Raw genomic sequence first — 21,033 nt, forward strand, 5'->3', positions numbered from 1 at the left:
TGTAAAATATCATAAAAAACCTTATAAAATTCTATGGGTATACCATCAGGCCCCGGTACTTTACCAGACTTAAAGCTTCTTATGGTCTCAGATATCTCATCTTCAGTTAGACTCTGTAATAAAACATCTTGTGAGACAGGGTCTAAAACAGTTGTAATTTCATCCAAAGTACTTTTCATAAAATGGTCATCAACAGATTTTGTGTTAAAAAGCTCGGAATAAAATTCATGCACTTTAGCTAAAATACCCTCTATGTCTTGTTTACCTTCCATTGATTCAATAAAAACACGATTTTTCACCATACATTTAAAAAAATATCGTGAACAGGTTTCATTATTTTCAACATGTTGGACCTTTGCATGGAAAATTAACTCTTTACCTCTCTGTTCTAAGGTATGCTGAATTTCACTTTTTAAGTCACTAATTTCTTTATCTACTTCAATCTCATGGCTCTTCAATTTATATAAGGTCTCCAATCTAGTGTTGAGTTGGCAATAAAATTCTCTTTTCTCTTTAGCTTTCTGGACCCCAACCTTCATAAAAAAATCTCTTATGTTCTTTTTCATCTTTTCCCACCACCTACTTATAGGGATATGGGGGTCTCTTATTCTTTTAAAATGTAAATAAAATTCAGTAAAATCAGATAAAACTTGGGGGTCTTCTAAAAGGGAAATGTTTAACTTCCAGGTACCTTTTCCTTTTTTCTTAAAATCATTACATTTCACATAAAAGGATAAAAGTTTGTGATCAGAAAAAACATTAGATAAAAGCTCACATTTAAAAGGCAATACATTTTTAGAGCAGAAAATAAAATCAATCCTGGAGCTACAATTCACGTTGCTCCAGGTTACCCATTCCTCTGCAGGCAAGTCTTTATTACACTCCTTAAAAACATCTGTTAAATTAAAATCTTGTATGACATTTTTTAACATAAAAGACGTTTTATCATAATTCCTACTTGTGGAGCTTGAGAACCTTTTTTCTCCACCTAAAATGCAATTAAAATCTCCTGATAAAATAAGAGGGACAGAATCATTAATAAATAAGGGTAACATATTCAACATATCAGCTCTTTCTTGCTTATCTGTGGCTCCATAAAAGTTTAAAAATTGCCATTTAAAACCATCAATAAAAGCTTTTACTAATAAAATTCTACCTGGTAAAACCTCTTGAACAGAGTCAATAAAAACATTCCCTTTAAAAAGAATGGCGACCCCTGCTGACCTGGACCCGTTTGATCCTGACCATACTGAGGGTCCATGTGCCCAATCAGTCTCATATTCTGTATAATTTAAACTGTGTGGGATGCAGCATTCCTGTAAAAAGAAAACTGTAGCTGTTAGAGAGGATAAAAAATCAAAGAGAGCAACTCTTCTGGTCTTAGTTTTCAACCCTCTAGCGTTAAGAGAAAAACCGCTAATCCCTGCCATAAGAGAAAAAAAGGAAATTTAGCATTCTTTCAAACTCTTACCTCAGCTGGTTTATATTTCTATTCCAGGAGATGAGGGATCATTGATCGTCAACAGAGAGCCCGTCACGGAGGACTCCTCATCTGTTAGTGTCCCAGACCGTAGACCTCCCAGGATATACTCTTGTTCCATTCTGTCCAACTCTGCTTGGTCGTATTGCCTGCCTCTTTGCTCACGAACCCCCATTTGGACCCCTATCGAGGCACCATCTGGGGGAATCGTATCGAGCACATGCGTCTCAGACGTTGACCACTTATTTTCAGGAGTTTCCAGGATCACTGAGTCAGCCATCTCCATCTCCCCCTCCATTTCTGAAGGGGGTGGGACATTGGCAACCTCCTCACCCTGTAAAGGCACCGTTTGAGGTTTCCCACTTCCATCCGGGGGTTCCGGTGGGGGTACTTCCTTAGGTGCCCTATCCACTCCGTGCAACCTGCGTTTTTTTGGCCCAGACTGTTCGCGCCCTTGAGTATTCCCAGGAGGATTCGAAGGTGAGGATTGGCCTGTAGCACCCACCCTCGGTCCCTCCGCAGGGGTTTCTGTTTGTGGGTTACCACGCCGTTCCCTCTTTTGCTTCGAGTTTCCAACAGTACACCATGGCTCACCATCCTCGGTCGGTATTTCCATACTCTCCCCCTCATTCTCCTCCGCGGGCTTGTCCGAACCAGCCGAGGGTTGGTCAGGGGGTGAGGGCTTTTCTGGTTCAGGGGGTGAAGGTCTCTCTGTTTGCCCAGCTTGAGCTCTCTTTGAGGTATTCCTAAAAGGACAATGAGAAAAAGCATGACCTCTGGAAACACAGTTGCTACAAAAAATTCCAGTTGTACAATTTTCAGTTTTATGGTCTTTGCTCCCACAGGCTACACAAGTAATGTCACAGTTAGAATGGCCGTATTTTTTGCATTTCCTACAGAATGCCGGCATCCCATTAAAAAAGAGGTCACCATTCGTGTTTCCAATTCTAAAACGTGCTGGGGGAAGTCTTATGCCCCCCGGGCTTGAAGGGTCCTTAATACATGTCACCGTAAATTTCCACTTACACGCCCAAACTCCGCACTCATTCATAACTTTTCCATGGCTTACCACTTTGCTGAAATAATTGGATAAAAATGAAATAACATCGCTTTCTTTTGTATAAGGAGAGTAAATTTTAACAATTACAGTTTTTATCACATCTAATTCATGTTCGACAATTTTAACACCTTTAAAGATTGGCTTTCTCTGGTAAATTATATCAGGATCATTCATTTTACGGCAAAAATCTTGGTGGATACCTTTTTCAGTGAATGTGACATCGTATACACCACGCTTCGGGTAGTCTTGGATTGCCAGGATCTCGGATTTCTGGATTGAAAAAAATTTCACAAGAAGATCATCCACAATAAAACGTAAACCTCTGTTATCTTTACCTCCCTCATGGAAGTAAAACCGCACCGTATGCCGTAACCGGGCATAGGTCGGAATTTCACCTGGATCTGAATCCATGGTGAAACAAGGATTTCCGCAACAGGAAAACGGGGATTTCCGCAACCAATAATGGGGGATTTCCGCAACTAAGGAGTCGCTGAACAATCCTAGGACTGTACAGCTGGGATCGCAACCCGTTGCCCAGGGACTAAGCCCACCTCCTTATAGCAGCAAGGGCCTAAGCCCCACTACAAGAGTGGGACCCGAACCCAAGGCCAAGAGGCGGGGTACCCCAGGCACCTTCCAACTACAACCAATGCCAGTAAAACCAACACTAGATCGCAGCCATAAGGCCGAGAAGCGATAACCAGAATTGGTTTCAAACTACGGAGCCACCCAAGGATCCTGAAAAGTCCATTTGTGGAGATGAGCTCCTGGACTCCCGTTAAGAAGACATGTTGTCAACCTCTAGATCCCTTACATGCCTGCACTTTTCGGCTTGCTGCTGCTGCAATCCACGCGTTTTAGATCTGCATAACTCCACCTCTTTAAACACAGCACCTTCACCCCCTGCTGTTCCCACCCGCCTCAACACCGTTGGAAGGGAGGAGAACCAATTAAGGCGGGGGGTGGGGTGGAACGAGCAGCTGTCTACCCTTAGCAGGAGGGCTCCTGATTACATACCTCTCCTGCTGCTGCTGCTGCTGGCTGTCCAGCAGCAGACTGAAGGTGGCTGCTGCTGTGCACAGGTATATAAAGGCTCAGAGCCTATTATGACACGCGCAGCCAGCGTTCCATTGCCACATTCCATCTACTGCAGGCAGGATACCTGGCTGGCTGAATGTCGCTGAGAAGCTCACAGAGACCGCCATAAGCAACAGTTTAACAGAATGCCACAGACTAATCAACCAAACTTTTTGGGTTGGGTTCTCTTTTATAGTCTGCAGGCATTAAATGAAAGAAGTCAGTGTTCCAGCAGAAGGAGACAACGTTTCAGAAAAGGCATTGTAGCAAACCAAAAAAGAAATTTTAAGCGCAGCAGAGTAACCAGCGCACATACCTGTTAGCTCAGGTGAGTTTAAAAGGCTGCTGTTGATAACAAGGGCATTTGCTAAATAGATGGTGTGTGTGCAACAATATACTGAAAGGTCAATTATATTGTGCAGCTTATCTCACCACCTGTAGTTATTTAGGTGAAAGCTCCAAAATGCTTGCCTAATATGTCTGTTTATCCAAAAGGAAGTAAAAAGGGAGAGCTAGAAAGATAGCATTGCATCACATTACATGGCAATGCAATGCACAGTTGCTGAAGTTGAACCAAAATGAGCTTGTAATCTGGCTTCTGCAACTTTGAACATGAAAAATCCAATGAGGAGAAGAAAAGCAAAGCCAAAGAGTCCATCCCAAAATCCGACAAACAAGCAAAATGAACAAAAAACATTGAATTCAATTCTTTCTGATTTTAGAAACTGCATTAAAGAAGGGGTGCACCGGTCCTGGAGATACTGCAATACCAGGTCAATGCGTGGAGTGGACAGAGCAAGCTCTTTTTCCATCTCCCTGTTCTAAAAATCCATTTAATATATGGTCCCCAGATAGGGGACGTATCAGATATTAAACTGATAAGAACAGATTTTTTTTTTTTTTTTTTTTCTTTTTTTTTTTTTTTTCTTTTTAACCAAATCAGATAGGCCGGAGCATAAGCTCAATCAAATTGACTTACAAAAGCCTTTCATTGACACTTAGCCTTTCATCACACTTGGTATATAATCAAAAATAAAACCAAACCTTATCATCAGGTACATTATACACTACTAATTAAACTTTACCAAAAACCTCCACTTTTTAAACTTCCAGATCCCTTCAGCATCTATAATACTTCCACGTTCCTGATCCCAGAGGTATATTACATACATACGTGACAGAATCAATCTCAAACATTCATTAAATGACATTTTCTTCCTTTTAAAAACTAACAAATTCCTCGCATCCCACAAACTTTCAATTACACACACCACCAACAACCATAAAATCCTATCCTTAATTCTACTACATGCACCCATCCCAAACATAGCAAGTTTTCAATTAACATACTTTACACCCACCAATTCCTTGCAAAGTCCCCCTATACCCTTCCATACATCATATGCAAAATCACAATCCCATACCATATGTCTAACATGCTCTCTCAAACCACATCCATCCCTCGGGCATACCTCAGATTTAACTAAATCCCTCTTCTTTTGCACATCTCTAACAGGCAAAATGTCATGCAATATCATCCAAGCGATATCTCTCTGTCTGTTAGTCACACCATCTATACTTAATTTTCTCCACATCTCGGTTACTTCCTCCCCTCTCAACCCATTGATATTACATACCACCTCACGCTCACGCACCATCCTAATGACTTTCTTCTTTTGCCTAAAATCACTCATGTTAACGGACAACAAATCATACTTCCTTACAAATTTCTCAACACAACCATACCATACAGGACACTTAAAAGCAACAGGCACTCTAGCATCCCTTTTGACCCACTTTAAGCCATAAAGCATCCATCCAGCCGAATACTTCATCATATAAGCACACTTATTACTTTTCCCTAGAACCACCACCACCATTTTCACGTAACTAATCCCTAAAAAGAAATCAATATTTGGAAAATCCAAACCACCATTTACACATAACTTATAGACATATTCCCGTTTCAATTTCTCCATGCGACTTCCCCAAAGAAAATTAAAGATGAATTTCTCAGTTTTCCTAATTTTCTTAAAAGCAGCAGGATATACATTCGCAACAAACAACAAAATAGGCAAAATAACCGCCTTAATAATCAGAACTTTCCCAGTCAGAGTTAATTCTCTCATTCGCCAAAAATTCAACTTGCGCACCACTCTCACCCCACAATCTTCCCAACTCTCATTTCCTTTCAAATCATCATTAAACTTAATCCCAAGCACCTTTATTGCACCATCCTCACACCTCACACCATTCATCCATACATTCCTCTCACCAAAACATTTAAAGGAACTCTTAGTCCAATTGACCTTAAAAGCTGAGACACTACAAAACAAACTTAATATCAACCTTGCCCTACTCATCGCAGCCATATTCCCACTCACAATCACTACATCATCCATGTAACCTAGAATTCTCACATCCTTTCCATTACTCCCAGGAATCATCACACCTCTCATAACCTTATCCTTCCTAACCATACACATCAACACTTCAATCACACTAATAAACAAAAAAGGGGACATAGGGCACCCCTGACGCACTCCTGATTTAATTCTCACTTTCTCACTCAACCACCCATTCACCAAAAATTCACTTGAAACATTACAATACAAACTCCTAACACAGTTTACAAAATTCCTGGAATAACCCATCTTAGACAAAACCTTAAACATAAAGCTATGTGACACACGGTCAAAAGCTTTTTCAAAATCAACCGAAAACAACAAACATTTCTGCTTACGACTCATACAATCCCCAATCACATCACGCAACAACACCAAATTTTCAGTCATACTTCTCCCAGGCACTGCACACACTTGATCTTCATCCACCACACCGCCAATCACTTCCCGCATCCGGCTAGCCAACAATTTACTAAACACCTTATAGTCTGCATTCAAAAGGGTGATTGGCCTCCAATTCCCCAAATCCTTTTTATCACCTTTCTTATGAACCAAAACCACCACCCCATCTCTCATAGATTCACTCAACATATTCTCCGTGAACATATACTGGCACACCTCCAATAAGTCATTTCCCATCGTGTCCCATTCCTTAACATATAACTCCACGGGCAGTCCATCCTTCCCAGGTGTTTTATTCTTACTCGCAGACATCACCACTTTTTTAACTTCATCCAACACAATTACATCATCCAATATTTCACGTTCATCCTCACCCAAACAACCTTCTAATCACCCCAAAGCATCAGTCAACATCCTATCATCAACCCATTTTTCCCCATACAACTCCTTATAAAACAACACCACCTCCTGCATCACATCCTTCCCACTCACACACACCCCATCACCATTCACCACCTCATCCATATCTACTTTCTTCCCAAAAACTTTTTTGAAAAAAAACCTTGTGCATTTCTCATTTTTCTCCAAATGTTCAATCTTAGAACGGTAAATAATTTCTTTCCCTTTACCCTCAATATATTTCTTAATCTCTTCTTTCACTTGACACATCAAAACATCCACATCCACTCCAATCATCCTTAACTTCCTCAGCCACTCCAGTCTAGAGCTTAAATCATTAAATTTTACTCTATTCATTGCTGCTTTCCTCCTGCCCCTTTTTCTAAAGAAAAAACCAATCTCACTCTTCATCCAGTCCCACCACTCAAGCACATTCCTGAAATCACTTTTTTTATCCCTCCACCTAACATACATTCGCCTAAAATCACACATGATCCTATTATCTTCCAGCAAACGCACATTAAGTTTCCACACGCCACCACCATATACAAAGGAAATCTTACCTTCTAGACGTGCCCTCAAACACACATGGTCAGAGAAGGGAACATCTTCCTGCTGGAAATTCCTACAAATAACATTTTGTGAAGAAAAGAAGATACGGTCTATTCTAGACTCTATGCCTCCCCTGTCGGCCTTATAGGTCGCAGGAGGTGGATTACCTAAAAAAACTTCCGCAGCATCCTGTAAGGAAAAATCCGCCACAAGACTCTTGAGTCTTTTACCTGTAACATCCATCTTATCCCCCTCCGTCACACAATTGAAATCTCCAACAAAAATTATTGGCATTTTGCCAGATAAAAAAAAACATAATTTCTCGAAAATTTCCAGCCTCTCCCCTTTATCTATTGGTGCATACATATTTACCACCCTAACCCTCCACCCCCTACAATTTAACTCACATATTACACACCTCCCCGCCTCCACCACCATGTAACTTTCTATCTTAACACTATAACCCTTCACCAAAACACCTACCCCACAATTTTTATTACATACAGAACCAGACCACACACTTTGACCTAAAGGCCATGCATTTTCACTTAAGGGATCGGAGATCCCACACTCCTGGACACAGTATACGTCCGCATCCAAGTTGCTCAAGTAGTCCAAAATTGCCACTTTTCTCGACTCAGATTTAATCCGCCGAACATTTAGCGACAAGATGCTGAGAGCAACTTGGGCACTCATCTATTAATTTGATGTGGCAGGTCACGACAACATGCCCACCTGTACATCATCCTAACCCTTCTGGGGGTAGGACGCTGGACGTGCAGATATCGTAGTTTGTGCCTTCCCCCAAAAAAGACACATCTTGGGGATCGGATGCAGTAGGGTACACCCGGGCTGGACTCACACTGCAATCACTTAAAGGGGAAAAGGATGGTTCAGTTTTCTTCTTTTTCTTCACTGAAGCGCCTCCATCTTCATCTGAACTATAATCCCGCCGCTGGGGGTCAAAGTCCCCCTGACCTCCCTCCTCCTCAAGGTCAGAAACGACATCGCTCCAGGCCACATGCGGTGTTCTGGTCAGATCAGACTCCTCTTCCCCCTGCAATGTAACCATCATGTCTGGAATTTCAGCCTCCAGATCCTCCACCGGGGCCACTTCCATGCCTATACGATCATCAGTTATCGTCTCAGACTCACTGACATCTGAAGCCACAGACGCGGCCCTCTGCACCGGTGGCTCAGGTGCCAGCTCCATATTTCCTCTTACATTCACACGAACCAGTTCTGGAAAAGCAACCCGAGCCTCCTCCTCATCCAGGAAAGCCAGAGTAGATATCGGAGCAGTCGGAGTTGGAGCAGTCGGAGTTGTAGCTGTGGGTGCAGGAGATTCATTTCTTCTCCTTCCCCTTCCCGCTGCCCCCGCATATGAACCAGGATGGAATATACAGTCTCTGAAGGCATGCCCCTTCTCTCCACAGAGGTTACAGACTATTTCATTTTTGCAATTATTGGAAGAATGACCCACCTCATTGCACTTCCTGCAAATAATCTGTCTGATGTCGCATGCTTCCTGAGTATGGCCATACGTCCTACAATGACGACAAAACCTGGGCGCATTGGGGAAGAACAGGTAACCCCGCTCACTCCCAATGGAAAAATTTGATGGAGGATAATGTATACCCCCTGGTTCATCAGGACTTTCCCGGAACTTGACCATGAAACGATATTTACCGGTCCATAGTTCCTCCTCATTCATGACTTTTACTGCCACCTTGGTAATATAGCAGTGCCTATTTAGAAAGGCATAAATCAAAGCCAAGTCCACATGTGGGTTGTACATGAAAACAGTCAGAGGTACCTCTTTGGAGCAATACAAGATGACAAAAGTCAGCCCATCCAAATATTGATTGTCCAGATTCTTTTTCAAACAATCATAGAAATTGTTGCAAACAGCCATAGAAGTAAATACAAGATTATACTTGCTTTTGAATTGCTGGAGGCACAAGATTTCTTCCTTCTTCACTTCAAGGAGTCCAAACAAAATCTCCTTCACCACGAAGCTGAGGGTAAAGATTCCTTCTTTGCCTTCTTCCACATCAATCTGGATTCCAAACTTCACTCGAGCCTCACCGGGCCCAGCGTATCGAATGCGTCCCATTATCGCTAGTCGTGTCTACTGGCCAACTCCTTATAGCAGCAAGTGGCTTAAGCCATAAAATGGCGATGCCACAGGGCCAAGAGTTAACGCACAGACAGCCAAATGACTAGACCCATTACAGATCTGAGCCAAAAGGCCGAGAAGCGATAACCAGAATTGGTTTCAAACTACGGAGCCACCCAAGGATCCTGAAAAGTCCATTTGTGGAGATGAGCTCCTGGACTCCCGTTAAGAAGACATGTTGTCAACCTCTAGATCCCTTACATGCCTGCACTTTTCGGCTTGCTGCTGCTGCAATCCACGCGTTTTAGACCTGCATAACTCCACCTCTTTAAACACAGCACCTTCACCCCCTGCTGTTCCCACCCGCCTCAACACCGTTGGAAGGGAGGAGAACCAATTAAGGCGGGGGGTGGGGTGGAACGAGCAGCTGTCTACCCTTAGCAGGAGGGCTCCTGATTACATACCTCTCCTGCTGCTGCTGCTGCTGGCTGTCCAGCAGCAGACTGAAGGTGGCTGCTGCTGTGCACAGGTATATAAAGGCTCAGAGCCTATTATGACACGCGCAGCCAGCGTTCCATTGCCACATTCCATCTACTGCAGGCAGGATACCTGGCTGGCTGAATGTCGCTGAGAAGCTCACAGAGACCGCCATAAGCAACAGTTTAACAGAATGCCACAGACTAATCAACCAAACTTTTTGGGTTGGGTTCTCTTTTATAGTCTGCAGGCATTAAATGAAAGAAGTCAGTGTTCCAGCAGAAGGAGACAACGTTTCAGAAAAGGCATTGTAGCAAACCAAAAAAGAAATTTTAAGCGCAGCAGAGTAACCAGCGCACATACCTGTTAGCTCAGGTGAGTTTAAAAGGCTGCTGTTGATAACAAGGGCATTTGCTAAATAGATGGTGTGTGTGCAACAATATACTGAAAGGTCAATTATATTGTGCAGCTTATCTCACCACCTGTAGTTATTTAGGTGAAAGCTCCAAAATGCTTGCCTAATATGTCTGTTTATCCAAAAGGAAGTAAAAAGGGAGAGCTAGAAAGATAGCATTGCATCACATTACATGGCAATGCAATGCACAGTTGCTGAAGTTGAACCAAAATGAGCTTGTAATCTGGCTTCTGCAACTTTGAACATGAAAAATCCAATGAGGAGAAGAAAAGCAAAGCCAAAGAGTCCATCCCAAAATCCGACAAACAAGCAAAATGAACAAAAAACATTGAATTCAATTCTTTCTGATTTTAGAAACTGCATTAAAGAAGGGGTGCACCGGTCCTGGAGATACTGCAATACCAGGTCAATGCGTGGAGTGGACAGAGCAAGCTCTTTTTCCATCTCCCTGTTCTAAAAATCCATTTAATATATGGTCCCCAGATAGGGGACGTATCAGATATTAAACTGATAAGAACAGATTTTTTGATTGAATATATCTTTTATTAGCACAAAAAATAAGTTAACAGACAGTGTACAGTGCCGCAGCCCAGTACACACAGAATTCTACATCATATTTACATAGCATGAGGATACGACGCACTAACTAGACACATCACACCCCTATGCTACACAAAACACTCAATCTGAAAGAAAAAGCATGTCAATCAATACAGTACGACGAACCGTGAAAAGGGATGGGGATTGGGAAAAAGGGGATGGGGAGGGGAAAATCACAGGCCCGAAGCTTTATTGAAAGACAAGACACATAAGGGGAGAGGGGGAGGAGGGGTTTAGTCCTCGTCCTCGTCCTCCGGACCGTCCATGATGGAATAGTCTCTGAGCAGGCTGTGGATCAGCCTGCGGCAGTCCTGGATGGACATCCTCTCCCTCCTCAAGATGAGCCGGTTCCTGGCGACCCAAACGGCATCCTTGAAGCAGTTCATAAGGCGCCAAGCCTCCTGGATGGCTCCGACGGTATGAACCCCAGGGAAGAGTCCGTAAAGCACAGAATGGTGCGATAGGCTCGCCCTGGGGACAGAGTTCCTCAGGTCGTCCTCAAGTGCAGTCAATAGGCGCTGTGCAAATCCGCAGTCCCAAAAAGTGTGCAAAGATGTTTCCTCCACGAAGGGGCACCTTGGGCAGTACCGGGTCTTGCACAGGTTCCGGGCATGCATGAATGACCGGACGGGCAGTCCGCCCTGAATCGCCATCCACGACAAGTCCTTGTGCCCGTTGGTCAGCCTGTCAGACGACACATTTGTCCACACAGTCTCCAGCGTGTCCTGGTGAAGTCCTGTGATGTTCTCCACGTCATCCTTGGCTCTGATTAGCTTGTGGATAGTTTTGGGCTTCCACAAGTCGGGCTTGAGTCCCTCCAGTTGATGCTCCCCCACAAATCGAACGACGTCTCCGTAGAACCATGGCGTCGTCCAGTTGTAGGGGAAGGAGCTGTCCCACTTGTCCCAGCCGAGTCGCCTCCAAAGAGGAAGCAGGAAGAAGCGAGACATGGACCTGCCCGCGGAGCCATTCTTGACTTGCAAAGTCCGGCGGACACAATCACACACAAAAGAGGATCGCAGGAGGGTGGGGATATCTGGAACGCCCTTCCCACCCTTGCGAGGCTCCTTGTACATGACGGCCCGCCTGACTCTGTCCATCTTGGATCCCCAGACAAAGTGAAACACTGTCCTGGTAATGGCCCTGCACACAGTGACGTGTGGGGGCCAGGCCTGCGCCGTGTACTGCAAGACGGGCAGGACCTCATTACGCAGGACGAGTGCCTTACCCTCACAAGTGAGGTGTCTGAGGCTCCAGAGTCCGATCCGTTGCTTCACCTTGGCCAAGCGTTCTTGCCAGGACTTGAGGGCCGCTCCTTCCTTCCCGAACCAGACTCCCAGCACCTTGAGGAAATCCGGTTGAATGTTGAAGGGGAAGGGGGCGGAGGAGGCCGGCTGCCAATCCCCGAAGAGCATGGCTTCCGACTTCCTGCAGTTGACTTTGGCCCCTGAAGCCCGGCCGAACCTCTCACACGTCTGGACGAGGGCGTCGACTGAACCACGATCAGCGCAGAAGACGGTGACGTCGTCCATGTAGAGCGAGCACTTGACCTCGTGTCGTCCCGGACCCGGTGCGGTGATCCCTCTGATCTCTCCATTCTGCCGGATAGCCTCTGCGAAGAGTTCTATAACACAAACAAAAAGAAGAGGTGATAGAGGTCAGCCTTGTCTGACCCCAGAGAGGACAGGGAAGGGGTCAGTCTTCCAGCCGTTCACCAACACCGAGCTGTGGATATCAAAATACATCAGACGGACATACGAACAAAACATGTTACCCAAACCTAACCGGTGCAGAGCTCGGCCCATGAACTCGTGGGAAACCCGGTCGAAGGCCTTCTCCTGATCCAAGGAGACCAGGGCCGCGTGTGCGCGGCGGACCTTGATGTACTCGACCGTGTCCCGCACGAGAGCGAGGCTGTCTGCGATGCGACGTCCAGGGATGCCGCAGGTCTGGTCCGGGTGGATGATCCGTCCGATGACCGTCTTAAGTCGTGTCGCCATCGTCTTGGCCAGGATCTTGTAGTCCACGTTGAGCAGAGTGATGGGACGCCAATTCCTCAGGTCGCACCTCTCTCCCTTCCGCTTGTACAGGATCGTGACCATTCCTTCCCTCAAAGATGGAGGCATTCTACCCTCCACCACCATCTCCTCGTACAGGTCCAACAGGTCCGGACAGATGAGGTCTCCCAGCGCTACATAGAGCTCCGCTGGAAGACCATCACTGCCCGGGGTCCTGCCGGTCCTAAAGGATTTAGCGGCAGAGAGCAATTCGCCCACCATCAGAGGTTTGTCCAAGGCTGCCGTGCCTGCAGGATCAAGATGGTTAGTGATACCTGACAGGAACTTATCAGCAGCGTCGGGGTCGGTAGTCTTGTGGGAGTAGAGTTCGCTGTAGAAGTCGCTGACGACTCTCATCACGTCCTCCTTCCCACGTCGCATGTTTCCGCTCTCGTCTCGCAGCTCGTTCAGGGGCGTGTGACCGGCATGAAGTTTCCTGAAAAAGAATGAGTTACATTTCTCACCCTTCTCCAGATTCTCCACTTTGGAACGGAAGACGATTCGCTTGGACTCCTCCTCAAAGTGCCTTTTCAGGCTCTTCTTGGTCTCCTCCAGCTCCTCCCTCACGTCCCAGCCGCAGTGAAGAAGGTCCTGCAGCGACCGCAGCTCGCGCTGCAGCCCTCTGAAGTCCCTCCTCTTCTCACACGCCTGTTGTCGACCCTTGGCCTGAAAGAAACAGCGAAACTCAAGTTTAACATATTCCCACCAATCAGAGACTGTTTGGAAGCTACCCTTGTAGGACTGCCACATTGCGTAGGCTGCTCTCAGCTCCTCCACGACTTCATCCTGAGCCAGCAGAGCACAATTCAGCTTCCAGGAGCCGGGGCCGGACGGAAAACCGTCGCCGAGGACACCTTGTAAGTGAATGGCTCTGTGGTCGGAGAAGAAGCAGGAGACCATCGAGTGCCTACTCTGCCTGACTGCCCGAGAGGTGAACACAAAGTCAATCCTGGAGCGGAGTGAGCCATCGGGTCGGCTCCACGAATAGTTCGTGGAGCCTCTCCCCATGGAGCCCACCACGTCCTGAAGAGAGGCCTCGGTTACCATCTCGATGAGCAGCTTGGACGTGATGTCCAACTTGGCAGATGTGCCAGAACTACGACCGTCCTCCTCGATGGGGCAGTTGAAATCCCCGGCCATCACTAAGGTCCTGGTGGTGTCAAGCTGAAGCTGCAGGGTCTGGAAAAGCTCCAAACGCTCATTCTTCAGTGGGGACGCATACACGTTGATGAACCTGACAGGTTCTCCCGCCCAGTTGCCATCTACAACAAGAGCCCTGCCGCAGATGAGCTCCTGGACGGACTCAAGCGTGAATGCGCCCCCCCGATCAGAATTGCGACCCCCGCAGACTTGCAGTCACCCCCACCGGACCAGTAGGATGGACCGTGGGACCACTCCCTGGCCAGATGTTTGAAGGACCTAGAGGAGGGAAGGGAACATTCCTGCAACATATAAACATCACACAACTGGGAAGTAAGGAAGGCATAAATAGTCTGACGTCTGAACTTGTCCTTGATGCTCCTGACATTAATGGAAAATAAGTTAATATTAGCCATCATGTAGGGAAAAAAGAAAAAGTTAGCGCAGGCAATACACCTTAGTTACCACTCCGGTCGGGTGGTCCCTCGTCGGTGTTGACTGCTGGTGACGGGATCACCAGCAGGCCCTCTTCCTCCATCTGGTCAAGCAGCGCGGCCTCAATCTCGGCGACCACCAGTTCCTCCTCTTCTGGCTCGGCCACCAGGGTCTCAACCATGTGCTCCATCTCTTCTGGCTCAGGGAGGGTATCCTCCTTTTCGCCTACGAAATCCAGAATCTTCTTTTTGGAGGATTCAGTAGCAGGGCTGTCCTCCACCTTCCTCTTTCCCCGGGTTGGAACTGGGGAGACAAGAAGGGGAAAATCCTCCTCGGAATAGATAGCGGCGGGTGGAGGAAAGGTTAATTCCACCGCTACCATGGTCTGGGGAGGGAGAGTGGCTGCCGGGGCAGGGGAAAGGACACCTGCTGAGGAGTAGGGGAAGGAGGAAGAGGAAGTGGAATCCTCAGCAGGGGTGGCCGGGGTGGGGGGGGATTGGACGGGGGTGGCAGGGGGAGGGATCGAGAGAGGGGTGACAGAACTCTTACCCTCCTTTGACTTTTTCTTCTGCTTCGGAGCTGCTGGGACCATCGCTGGGACTTTGGCCACCGACTCCTTGACCGCTTTGGCCTTGGTCGTCTCGGCCTTGGCCGCTGGGGCCTTGGTCGTCGCGTCCTTGACCTTCACAGGCCTGGTCGTCGGGGCCTTGTCCTCCGTAGCTGGGGTCGTCGCAACCACCGATGCCCAGGATCTCTCACGCCTGGGGCAATCCTTGTACAGATGAGCCGCCAGCCCACACAGGTTGCAGGACGTCTTCTTCGGGCAGTCCTTCGAGCTGTGTCCCGTCACTCGACAAATCCTGCAGGCATCCTCCTTGCAGTCCTTCATCTCGTGGCCGTTCTTGCCGCATCTCCTGCAGTTCCGCGGCATGTCCGGGTAATAGATGAGGCCGTAGGAGTTGCCCAGGGAGAATGTCGGGGGCAGGTGCCGAAGTCCGTCTGAGTACGCCAGGTCCCTGTGAAGTCTAACGGTCACCGACCACTTACCTGTCCAGAAGCCGAGTCCATTCAGGATGTGAGAGGGTTCCTTCACAACCAAACAGAAGCGTCTCAGGAAGGTACAGATGTCTTGGCCTGGGGTGTGCGGGTTGCGCATGGAGACCGTGATCCTCCTTTCATCCCTCTGGATAGGGCAGCTACCTGTAAAGGCAGAGAAAGAATTATCCGGTCCTTTTGCGCTTACCATTTCCCAGAACCTCCTGCAGGTGTTCACAGTGGCGAAGGTGACGAAGAAGATCCCCGTCAAGAAGGTCTGGATGCTGAGGGTGTCCGACCTGGAGAAGCCTCGATCCAGCAGCATCTTCTGGCAGAACACGTCCGAGGACATGTCCGGCACCCTCCCATCCACTTCCTTCAGCTTCAGGGCCACCGTCTGCCGCATCCATGGCTCCAGGGCTGGAGCTTCGTGGCGGGGCTTCTGGGGTCCCTTCTGCTGGCCAGTCGTGGAGGCAGAGTCCTTGGGGTCAGAATCGGCTCCTGGCTGGGCCCTCCTGGCTGTCCCCAGCTCCAGGCTCTTCTTTTCGGCCTTCCTCGCAGCGCTTGCCATGGCTTTCCTCCTGCAGTTACTTCTTGGAGCTGGATCTGGAACTCTTCCCGGAATGGGTGGAGCTATGTAGATTCTTCTCCCGTCGTGTTCTGGACAAATTCCCCGAAAGGTCTTTGTCTCGATGATTTTCTTCCTCGAAGATTCCACAGGACAGCCCGATTCTTCTCCGAGTCTTCGTCTTCTTCTGGATTCTTTAGAGCTTCTTCCTCCCACCGATATCCGCCTTCGTTCTCTGATGTCAGCTGGGCTCCGAAGCTCTTCTCCTTCCGAGTTCGATCGCTCTCGTCAAGTGTAGATCGTAGCTCTTGTGTTCTTAAAAGAACAGATACTACACTTGATCTTAGCCAAAAGGCCGAGAAGCGATAACCAGAATTGGTTTCAAACTACGGAGCCACCCAAGGATCCTGAAAAGTCCATTTGTGGAGATGAGCTCCTGGACTCCCGTTAAGAAGACATGTTGTCAACCTCTAGATCCCTTACATGCCTGCACTTTTCGGCTTGCTGCTGCTGCAATCCACGCGTTTTAGACCTGCATAACTCCACCTCTTTAAACACAGCACCTTCACCCCCTGCTGTTCCCACCCGCCTCAACACCGTTGGAAGGGAGGAGAACCAATTAAGGCGGGGGGTGGGGTGGAACGAGCAGCTGTCTACCCTTAGCAGGAGGGCTCCTGATTACATACCTCTCCTGCTGCTGCTGCTGCTGGCTGTCCAGCAGCAGACTGAAGGTGGCTGCTGCTGTGCACAGGTATATAAAGGTTCAGAGCCTATTATGACACGCGCAGCCAGCGTTCCATTGCCACATTCCATCTACTGCAGGCAGGATACCTGGCTGGCTGAATGTCGCTGAGAAGCTCACAGAGACCGCCATAAGCAACAGTTTAACAGAATGCCACAGACTAATCAACCAAACTTTTTGGGTTGGGTTCTCTTTTATAGTCTGCAGGCATTAAATGAAAGAAGTCAGTGTTCCAGCAGAAGGAGACAACGTTTCAGAAAAGGCATTGTAGCAAACCAAAAAAGAAATTTTAAGCGCAGCAGAGTAACCAGCGCACATACCTGTTAGCTCAGGTGAGTTTAAAAGGCTGCTGTTGATAACAAGGGCATTTGCTAAATAGATGGTGTGTGTGCAACAATATACTGAAAGGTCAATTATATTGTGCAGCTTATCTCACCACCTGTAGTTATTTAGGTGAAAGCTCCAAAATGCTTGCCTAATATGTCTGTTTATCCAAAAGGAAGTAAAAAGGGAGAGCTAGAAAGATAGCATTGCATCACATTACATGGCAATGCAATGCACAGTTGCTGAAGTTGAACCAAAATGAGCTTGTAATCTGGCTTCTGCAACTTTGAACATGAAAAATCCAATGAGGAGAAGAAAAGCAAAGCCAAAGAGTCCATCCCAAAATCCGACAAACAAGCAAAATGAACAAAAAACATTGAATTCAATTCTTTCTGATTTTAGAAACTGCATTAAAGAAGGGGTGCACCGGTCCTGGAGATACTGCAATACCAGGTCAATGCGTGGAGTGGACAGAGCAAGCTCTTTTTCCATCTCCCTGTTCTAAAAATCCATTTAATATATGGTCCCCAGATAGGGGACGTATCAGATATTAAACTGATAAGAACAGATTTTTTGATTGAATATATCTTTTATTAGCACAAAAAATAAGTTAACAGACAGTGTACAGTGCCGCAGCCCAGTACACACAGAATTCTACATCATATTTACATAGCATGAGGATACGACGCACTAACTAGACACATCACACCCCTATGCTACACAAAACACTCAATCTGAAAGAAAAAGCATGTCAATCAATACAGTACGACGAACCGTGAAAAGGGATGGGGATTGGGAAAAAGGGGATGGGGAGGGGAAAATCACAGGCCCGAAGCTTTATTGAAAGACAAGACACATAAGGGGAGAGGGGGAGGAGGGGTTTAGTCCTCGTCCTCGTCCTCCGGACCGTCCATGATGGAATAGTCTCTGAGCAGGCTGTGGATCAGCCTGCGGCAGTCCTGGATGGACATCCTCTCCCTCCTCAAGATGAGCCGGTTCCTGGCGACCCAAACGGCATCCTTGAAGCAGTTCATAAGGCGCCAAGCCTCCTGGATGGCTCCGACGGTATGAACCCCAGGGATGAGTCCGTAAAGCACAGAATGGTGCGATAGGCTCGCCCTGGGGACAGAGTTCCTCAGGTCGTCCTCAAGTGCAGTCAATAGGCGCTGTGCAAATCCGCAGTCCCAAAAAGTGTGCAAAGATGTTTCCTCCACGAAGGGGCACCTTGGGCAGTACCGGGTCTTGCACAGGTTCCGGGCATGCATGAATGACCGGACGGGCAGTCCGCCCTGAATCGCCATCCACGACAAGTCCTTGTGCCCGTTGGTCAGCCTGTCAGACGACACATTTGTCCACACAGTCTCCAGCGTGTCCTGGTGAAGTCCTGTGATGTTCTCCACGTCATCCTTGGCTCTGATTAGCTTGTGGATAGTTTTGGGCTTCCACAAGTCGGGCTTGAGTCCCTCCAGTTGATGCTCCCCCACAAATCGAACGACGTCTCCGTAGAACCATGGCGTCGTCCAGTTGTAGGGGAAGGAGCTGTCCCACTTGTCCCAGCCGAGTCGCCTCCAAAGAGGAAGCAGGAAGAAGCGAGACATGGACCTGCCCGCGGAGCCATTCTTGACTTGCAAAGTCCGGCGGACACAATCACACACAAAAGAGGATCGCAGGAGGGTGGGGATATCTGGAACGCCCTTCCCACCCTTGCGAGGCTCCTTGTACATGACGGCCCGCCTGACTCTGTCCATCTTGGATCCCCAGACAAAGTGAAACACTGTCCTGGTAATGGCCCTGCACACAGTGACGTGTGGGGGCCAGGCCTGCGCCGTGTACTGCAAGACGGGCAGGACCTCATTACGCAGGACGAGTGCCTTACCCTCACAAGTGAGGTGTCTGAGGCTCCAGAGTCCGATCCGTTGCTTCACCTTGGCCAAGCGTTCTTGCCAGGACTTGAGGGCCGCTCCTTCCTTCCCGAACCAGACTCCCAGCACCTTGAGGAAATCCGGTTGAATGTTGAAGGGGAAGGGGGCGGAGGAGGCCGGCTGCCAATCCCCGAAGAGCATGGCTTCCGACTTCCTGCAGTTGACTTTGGCCCCTGAAGCCCGGCCGAACCTCTCACACGTCTGGACGAGGGCGTCGACTGAACCACGATCAGCGCAGAAGACGGTGACGTCGTCCATGTAGAGCGAGCACTTGACCTCGTGTCGTCCCGGACCCGGTGCGGTGATCCCTCTGATCTCTCCATTCTGCCGGATAGCCTCTGCGAAGAGTTCTATAACACAAACAAAAAGAAGAGGTGATAGAGGTCAGCCTTGTCTGACCCCAGAGAGGACAGGGAAGGGGTCAGTCTTCCAGCCGTTCACCAACACCGAGCTGTGGATATCAAAATACATCAGACGGACATACGAACAAAACATGTTACCCAAACCTAACCGGTGCAGAGCTCGGCCCATGAACTCGTGGGAAACCCGGTCGAAGGCCTTCTCCTGATCCAAGGAGACCAGGGCCGCGTGTGCGCGGCGGACCTTGATGTACTCGACCGTGTCCCGCACGAGAGCGAGGCTGTCTGCGATGCGACGTCCAGGGATGCCGCAGGTCTGGTCCGGGTGGATGATCCGTCCGATGACCGTCTTAAGTCGTGTCGCCATCGTCTTGGCCAGGATCTTGTAGTCCACGTTGAGCAGAGTGATGGGACGCCAATTCCTCAGGTCGCACCTCTCTCCCTTCCGCTTGTACAGGATCGTGACCATTCCTTCCCTCAAAGATGGAGGCATTCTACCCTCCACCACCATCTCCTCGTACAGGTCCAACAGGTCCGGACAGATGAGGTCTCCCAGCGCTACATAGAGCTCCGCTGGAAGACCATCACTGCCCGGGGTCCTGCCGGTCCTAAAGGATTTAGCGGCAGAGAGCAATTCGCCCACCATCAGAGGTTTGTCCAAGGCTGCCGTGCCTGCAGGATCAAGATGGTTAGTGATACCTGACAGGAACTTATCAGCAGCGTCGGGGTCGGTAGTCTTGTGGGAGTAGAGTTCGCTGTAGAAGTCGCTGACGACTCTCATCACGTCCTCCTTCCCACGTCGCATGTTTCCGCTCTCGTCTCGCAGCTCGTTCAGGGGCGTGTGACCGGCATGAAGTTTCCTGAAAAAGAATGAGTTACATTTCTCACCCTTCTCCAGATTCTCCACTTTGGAACGGAAGACGATTCGCTTGGACTCCTCCTCAAAGTGCCTTTTCAGGCTCTTCTTGGTCTCCTCCAGCTCCTCCCTCACGTCCCAGCCGCAGTGAAGAAGGTCCTGCAGCGACCGCAGCTCGCGCTGCAGCCCTCTGAAGTCCCTCCTCTTCTCACACGCCTGTTGTCGACCCTTGGCCTGAAAGAAACAGCGAAACTCAAGTTTAACATATTCCCACCAATCAGAGACTGTTTGGAAGCTACCCTTGTAGGACTGCCACATTGCGTAGGCTGCTCTCAGCTCCTCCACGACTTCATCCTGAGCCAGCAGAGCACAATTCAGCTTCCAGGAGCCGGGGCCGGACGGAAAACCGTCGCCGAGGACACCTTGTAAGTGAATGGCTCTGTGGTCGGAGAAGAAGCAGGAGACCATCGAGTGCCTACTCTGCCTGACTGCCCGAGAGGTGAACACAAAGTCAATCCTGGAGCGGAGTGAGCCATCGGGTCGGCTCTACGAATAGTTCGTGGAGCCTCTCCCCATGGAGCCCACCACGTCCTGAAGAGAGGCCTCGGT

The 21,033-nt window shown here is 48.3% G+C and overlaps 2 non-coding genes and 2 pseudogenes across 2 annotated transcripts; all 4 read right to left on the reverse strand.

The window, feature by feature from the left end:
* Positions 1–4,353: 4,353 nt before the first annotated feature.
* On the reverse strand, positions 4,354–4,562 carry LOC141225122 (U2 spliceosomal RNA; annotated as a pseudogene).
* A 6,192-nt stretch (positions 4,563–10,754) lies between these two features.
* On the reverse strand, positions 10,755–10,947 carry LOC141225628 (U2 spliceosomal RNA). Its single transcript, XR_012292899.1, has one exon. It is a non-coding gene; the product is annotated as a U2 spliceosomal RNA (small nuclear RNA).
* A 5,563-nt stretch (positions 10,948–16,510) lies between these two features.
* Positions 16,511–16,588, reverse strand: LOC141225136 (U2 spliceosomal RNA; annotated as a pseudogene).
* Positions 16,589–17,703: 1,115 nt separating this feature from the next.
* LOC141225630 (U2 spliceosomal RNA) lies at positions 17,704–17,896 on the reverse strand. The gene has a single exon (XR_012292901.1). It is a non-coding gene; the product is annotated as a U2 spliceosomal RNA (small nuclear RNA).
* Positions 17,897–21,033: the final 3,137 nt, after the last annotated feature.

Source organism: Phyllobates terribilis, unplaced genomic scaffold (genome assembly GCF_046119375.1).
Source record: "Phyllobates terribilis strain yellow unplaced genomic scaffold, ASM4611937v1 Scaffold_404__1_contigs__length_1715579, whole genome shotgun sequence".
NCBI lineage: Eukaryota > Metazoa > Chordata > Amphibia > Anura > Dendrobatidae > Phyllobates > Phyllobates terribilis.